Source organism: Bison bison, unplaced genomic scaffold (genome assembly GCF_000754665.1).
Source record: "Bison bison bison isolate TAMUID 2011002044 unplaced genomic scaffold, Bison_UMD1.0 scf7180017864533, whole genome shotgun sequence".
Taxonomy (NCBI): domain Eukaryota; kingdom Metazoa; phylum Chordata; class Mammalia; order Artiodactyla; family Bovidae; genus Bison; species Bison bison.
In genome coordinates this window covers 5,678,154-5,685,605 of record NW_011495082.1, presented here as the reverse complement: position 1 = coordinate 5,685,605, position 7,452 = coordinate 5,678,154, and positions in this window count along the sequence as shown.

Below are 7,452 nucleotides of genomic sequence, written 5' to 3'. Positions count from 1 at the left end.
ATAATGTGCAGAAGAGAGAGTGTTAAAATAGACTGCAGAGGGTTAGTCTTACCACTTCATTTTTTTTACTATATACCCTCTTTTAACTATTTATAATTAACCAGCTCTGCCAGCAAATCTAAATTAACAAATGCCATAAGATTTTGCTATGACTCACTATTCAAAAAGCAGAGCCTTTGTACCAGAGCCAGAAGAAACACTTAAGATATGTCGTGGCTTTAAGAAGCTCACGATCACAGTATATGATCAGCTAGTAGAGCAAAAAAAAAAAAGAGGCGGGGGGGAGCTTTATTTTTATTATGAAGTTCTTCATAATAAAAATAAGTAGAAAAGTATTTTGGCAAGACGCCTCTAAGCTGTCTTGTAGAGCTAAAATTCTGCGATCGGATGAGTTCATTCTACTTTCTTACATGTGTTAGACTTTTTAAGTCGGAAGAAGAGTGAGAAGCCCAGTTTACTATTGTTAAAGTTAGTTTCCTGTACCGATACTCCGGGAATGGAAGAATAATGACAAAAGGTAATCTCAGCAGCTTTCTTCTAGCAGCCTAGACCACTTTCAGTCCTGAATCAGAGTTTCAGTTTCCTAATGGTTGCCCAACTTTCTACTGCAGCTCGTATAACTTCTACTTCTCTTGCTGCTCACTCGGTGACAGTGCTTTTCTTCCTTCACCCTCTGGCTCTTGTACGTGGTGGCCTTGGAAACCTTATGGAGTCTACTCATTGCTTTCTTCCTGTGTGTCTCTGTGCTCTGAGTTGCTTTACCATTCATGTGTCTCCCTCTGAATGCCTTAAGAAGATCTAACCAGGACCAGACTCGCACTTCCTGGACAGCACCCTGTTTCCCAGGGCTCTCATGCCAATGACATGCCTCCCCACCAATCACAGGCCAGCACAACTAATCAGATGCTAATCTTTGATCCCGACAACTGTGCTCCCAAGCAAGATTCCCCTATGCCCAGGGTAAGGACCACCCTGTACCTGTATCCTTCGAGACAGGATATGGAGTTAAGTGACATTAAAATAAACACCTAATGTACTTGGTGATTGCAGCAATGAAATTAAAAGACACTTACTCCTTGGAAAGAAAGTTATGATCAACCTACTGCTGCTGCTGCTAAGTCGCTTCAGTCATGTCCAACTCTGTGCGACCCCAGAGATGGCAGCCCACCAGGCTCCCCCATCCCTGGGATTCTCCAGGCAAGAACACTGAAGTGAGTTGCCATTTCCTTCTCCAATGCATGATCAACCTAGACAGCATATTAAAAAGCAGAGACATTATTTTGCCAACAAAGGTCCATCTAGTCAAGGCTATGGTTTTTCCAGTGGTCATGTATGGATATGAGAATTGAACTATAAAGAAAGCTGAGTGCTGAAGAATTGATGCTTTTGAACTGTGGTGTGGGAAAAGACTCTTGAGAGTCCCTTGGACTGCAAGGAGATCCAACCAGTCCATCCTAAGGGAGATCAGTCCTGGGTGTTTATTGGAAGGACTGATGTTGAAGCTGAAACTCTGGTACTTTGGCCACCTAACGCGAAGAGCTAAGCCATTTGAAAAGACCCTGATGTTGGGAAAGATTGAGGGCAGGAGGAGAAGGGGATGGCAGAGGATGAGATGGTTGGATGGCATCACTGACTTGATGGACATGGATTTGGGTAGACTCCGGAAGTTGGTGATGGACAGGGAGGCCTGGCGTGCTGCGGTTCATGGGGTCGCAAAGAGTCAGACATGACTGAGCGACTGACTGAATGTACTTGGACACCATACATTTTCTTAGAGTGTACCTAGACCATCATCAATTTACACTGCATTTGGTATATCCACAGGATGAAATTTAGAACATTTGACTGGGCTTCTGCCCATATAGCAAAATAAGGAAGTCCTAATTTCTATATGAAGACTACTACTGCAAAAATTTCACACTTAAAAAAAGAAGTTAAAAGAAAATTTTAAAATTCATCCACTGCCTTTTCAAATTGTCAGCTCAAAGTTATTAACGTAATAAAAATGTAGATGTAGTTTCTGATAAAAAATCTAGATGTTAAAAAAAAATAATCTAGCCACAAAGATCAGAAACATTTATCAGAGGGGCTTATGTTTCTGATAAATATTTAAGTGTGTAAGGCAGAAACATTGAAGACAATAAATACTTTATAGCTGGCACTTTGTCAAACCTATAAGTGGCTCAGCCTTAGGATTTTACATCATCACTGAATTTACAGTCATTTGATAAGTGGAACAGGACAAGAATTACTTCTTTCTAAATCTAAACCAGGTAATAAATCTAACATCAGGATTCTTCTTATTGTCTGTTATCATCTGATGACAATGCCTTTTACCTTCATTGTCTTGGCAGAAATATGCTATGTAAAATTATAATGTCATATCACTCAGAGTGATTTAACACTATCCAGCCCATACCATTTTAATCAATCAAAATTGTCACTTTTTAGTGTAATGATTTTGTGGTGAATTCCCTGTGTTTAATATGATATATGGTCCTATCTACCCGTTGATTTACTATTCTCTTCCAAAGTTGAACAGCCCAGGAGGCTGTTCTTGCTTTTGGACATCTCTGGAATTAGCAAACAAGAATAATTTGTGCTAATAAAAATGCTAATTTCCATGGCACAATGAAAGCTGAAAAAATATCTTGTGACAGTAGCTATAGCTACTTTTAAGTGGAATTAAAAGATGGCTTTTTGAATTAAAACCACAGAAGACCCAGAGCTTTTTCCTCTGTATTCATATATGATCAAGGCATGTAATACTATAACCAGGTACCTCAGTACTCAATTTATCCTTCAATACTATTAAGAAATACTGGAAATGCATAAAGCATTCCCCTTTATTAAATTCAGACATACGTCATACAAACTTTTGTTCTTTAAAAAAAAAATTGCAAAATAGTTTAAAGGCATTCCTTAAACATTTATAAACCTTTTCTGCTAGAGATAAGCTAATAAAAATCAATCTCTGTTCCCATTTCTCAGCTATATTTTGCATTTAGAACTGGCTATAATGCAGTAACAACCAACCACAAACTCTCACAGTACTTTTTGGTTCAGTCCTTGTACCTCAAACAGTCCACAGACAGTCATTTAAGGACTCAATGGCTCAGGGACTCACTCTACATACTACATATTCCACACAGGTCACCGGAGAGTCACTGAAAGAGCCGGGTTTGTGGAGGCCCTATCATCTCCGAGGACTCCGCACCTCAGTACACAGGCTCCTGAGATACCATAGAAGGAGCAAAACTCCAGGTCCCGAGACATTGATTACATGACTAAATTACAACTCTCTTGTGCCCACAGCCCATTGGCCAGAACTAGTTACATGGCTTGTCGCAACTGCAAGGTCAAGAGAAGACATAATCTTCCTATGTGTCTGGAAGAAGAAATGGGATATGGGTGAACTTAAGAAGTGACAAATTTATATGTTCTTAAAGAATAAAGTTTCCCATGGCATCTCTCTTGGCTCAGTGGTAAAGAACCCTCCTGCCAATGCAGGAGACACAGGTTCAATGCCTGGTCCAGGAAGATGCCACGGGCCGCACAGCAGCTAAGCCCATGAGCCCCAACTACGGAGCCTGTGCTCTAGAGCCCTGGAACCGCAACTACTGAGTCCACGTGCCACAGTTACTGAAGCCCACACACCCTAGAACCTGTGCTCCACAAGAGAAGCCACAGGACTGAAAAGGCCACACATTGCAACGAAGAATAGCCCACACTCACTGCAACTAGAGAAAAGCCTGCACAACCAGAAATAGATAAATAATTTTCAAAAAGAGATTCCCAAGCTTATCACAGGCACCTCTCCTTGTAGAATCTTGAGAAACATGTCCATCCTCTGGAATCTCTCATGTTACACACTGAGACAAAAAAATTCCCTCTAGGACACCAGGTAAGAGTAACAGCTGATTCCATTATTAAAGCTGCCCCAGAAATATATATGAGGAAAGTGAATATTCCGCCTATAGTTTAAGCTAATAAAAATACTTATCTTTAAAATTTTTGTTAACTTGTTCCAATTGGCAAAGTAGTAAAAATAATTTAAAATAAAATTTTTCATTTTGACAACCAGTCATTCCAATCCTGGCTCATTAAAGCATAAACACAGATTTTAAGCAAAAATATTAACAAGAACTCTAAAACTCCAAGATTTTTAATTTAACCTTAGCAGAATGAGTTGGGCTTCTTTAAAGTCGTTGAAGTAGCTGCCTTCGCCACTGTTACCCCTCCCAGTAGTCAGCCCTGGTGCAGTCACTGAGTTCCCAGTGGGCAGAATCAAGAGGTCTTGGATTGAGCTGGTTCCCCAAGGCTTACCCAGGGCTGATGGGGAAGAAGAATATGAGTCTATTTATTCACTCAACAAATATTTATTGAATGTCTGCTATGCACCAGGCAATCTGCCATATCCTGAGCATGTAGCGATAACTGAAATAAATAACAACCAAAACAGAATTCCTCTTTCCTGGACCTCACATACTAGTAAGAAAGGAGGGCAAATAAGATGAAGTACCATAGAATAAACAAACAAATGAGAAGGATAACCCCGTAGAATGATGAATGCACTGAAGAAAATTCAAATAAAAGGACAGAGACAGGACTGGAGTTTGAACCTACTTTGGAGTGGATGGCTGGAGAAAAGATCTCTGAGGATATGACATTTGATCTGGGAGCACGAGGAAATGAAGAAGTCAAGGAACAGAAGAAACACAATGATTGAAGGGTTGGATTAGGGTTGAAGGAACATCAAAGGGAACGGTGTTAAAACAGGAAAAACTTGGCATAAGACAGGAAAAAACACCAGGGCCACAGGTAAGAAGTGAGGAGAATGGATCAAATCAAGACAGCATCAGGGGAAAATTAGAAAACAGATTAGTAACAACTCAAGATAAATCAGCAGTCATCATAACTCCAAGCTGTTACTGTGGTACAGAACAGAAAATTTCATGTGGTGGCTAACGGTTGATACTAAACCAGTTCAGTAGGGCTGCACAAAAAACAGAGTGTTGTCCATCCAGTTATAAAAAGTAATCTAGAAGAGATATAGGGAGTTAAAATTATTGAGTGATCAGAATAAACGGAGACTGTGAAGGAGAGGGGTTGAGGAGAAAAAGAGGAGATTGAGACTATCTTAAGAAATCTGCAGCTAAGTAGAGAAAGCAGAGTGTGCACCACTTGAGAATGAATCAAGGGCTTTTGAAAACAAAGTGTGACTAAGTGCAAATTAACATGAGACCAATCATATCTCAGATGCGGAGGAGAGAGTCAGAAACAACGGAATTAGTAAAGGAGAGAGTAAATTTTATTTAGAGTTCTGAAGTAGAATCCAGATGAAACATTTCCTTGTGGGATGCTGGAAAAGTGTCAAACCAAGGTATCCCGTGTGGAGGGGAAAGGTGAACGGTGTGGAAGCTGTAGAAAATGGTTACTGTTTTGATATTGCTGTGTAACTCAACATCATAAAATCTGGTGGCTTCAGCAGTGTTTTATACTCTCTCGTGGTTCTGTTAATTGACTGAGCTCTGCTGGGTGGCATTTACTTGGGGTTTTTCACACAATTGGAGTTAGAGGCGAAGGCTCAGTGGGCTGCTCATCCAAGATGGCGGTGGACTGCAGGCTCATGGAGAGAGCGCAGCTCGAGTGTGTGACTGGAGTGCCGGCAAGTGGCTTCTCTATGTCTCTTGGGCTTCTCACAGCAGCGACTAGTTTCTAAGAGGAGACGTCTCATAAGCAAGCACCACCACGGAGCAAAGTAGATGCTGGAAAACTTATCATTTAGCCTCAGAAGTCCCATAACATCACTTTTCATCACATTCTATTGGTTAAGCAAGTTGCTAAGGTTAGCATGGATCTAAGGAAAAAGAAATTAAACTCAACCTCTTAACATGAGTAGGAGCATGTGTATACCAAGTGGAAAAGAATTTACAAAGATAATATTTTACTATCTATTACAATCTACCCTTTGGCCACCAAAAATCCATGCTCTTCAGGCTCACTCTTCTAAGACTCCCAACATTTTCAACCCACTATGACTTCAGACTCAGACTTGAGGGCCAAGATCTTGTCATTTAAATCAGATGTGATGTTTTCTCAGGTTTAGTTCTTCCAGCATAGTTCCTATTAGTCTGAAGACCTCTTAACTAGAGAGACAAATTATTTGCCACACAAGCACACCGCACACAATGGGGAAAAGGCATAGGATAACTGAGTAGATACTCTCTGTCCCAAAGAGACAAAATGGGAAGAACACAGCAGGTCCACAGTAGTTCTGAAATCCATTTGGGCGTGGGTCATCAGTTCTTTAATTATTCTGCTATTGTTGCTTAGTCACTAAGTTGTGTTCAACTCTTTTGTAACCCCATGGACTGTAGCCACCAGGTTCCTCTGTTCATGGGATTTCCCAAACAAGAATACCGGAATGGTTGCCATTTCCTCTTCCATGGCATAGCCCTATTTTCCTGAGAATGATTCACTAGAGATTTTGGTTGTTCCTTTTGAAATCTTGGTTCTGACCCTCTGAGTCATCCTTCTTTCCCCATGAGAATAACCATCCTTGTAACTAATTTCTTCAGCCTCAGGTTAACCGGAAAAAAAGCTTTTCATTTGTATTATTTTATCCCTTTCATGGGCTTCCCTGATAGCTCAGTTGGTAAAGAATCCGCCTGCAATGTAGGAGACCCCGGTTCGATCCCTGGGTTGAGAAGATCCCCTGGAGAAGGGAAAGGCTACCCACTCCAGTATTCTGGCCTACAGAATCCCATGGACTGTGTAGTCCATGGGGTCGCAAAGAGTTGGACACGACTGAGCGACTTGCACTTCACTTCACTTCATCCCTTTCATCCCAAGTTTATAGAATTCTCTCAAAGCTTTATGAGCTTCCTATGTATCAAATTATAATCTGCTCCATTCAACAAAAGTCACACCCCAATTTCTTCCCAAAAAATACTTGACCTACACACCAAGACCCTATGAGACAGTGACCTTAGAATACTTAGAAGTTCTTTTGTGTAGTTGAAAATATCTAAGAATCACACTCTTAAGATTCCTCACAGGTTCTGTTTTCTAGCAGAAAAGAAATATCAGAATATTCTTAGAAGTTCTATTAAGCACACTCTTAACCTACTGTTAGTACAGGGAACTCTGCTCAATATTCTGTAACAAACTTAATGGGAAAAGAACTTAAAAAAGAATAGATACATATGAAATCCGTGGGGTCACAAAGACCTGACTGAGCGACTGAACAACATGTATATATATGACTGAATCACTTTACTGTACACCTGAAACTAACACAATATTGCTAATTTTACACTTCAATATAAAATAAAAAATTTTTAAAATATATTATCTTGGTGTAAATTAGACTTATGTCATTTAAAAAATAGCCACTCAAGAAATAGAACATATTTAATGTCAAACTAAAAAAAAAAAAAAAAACACCCC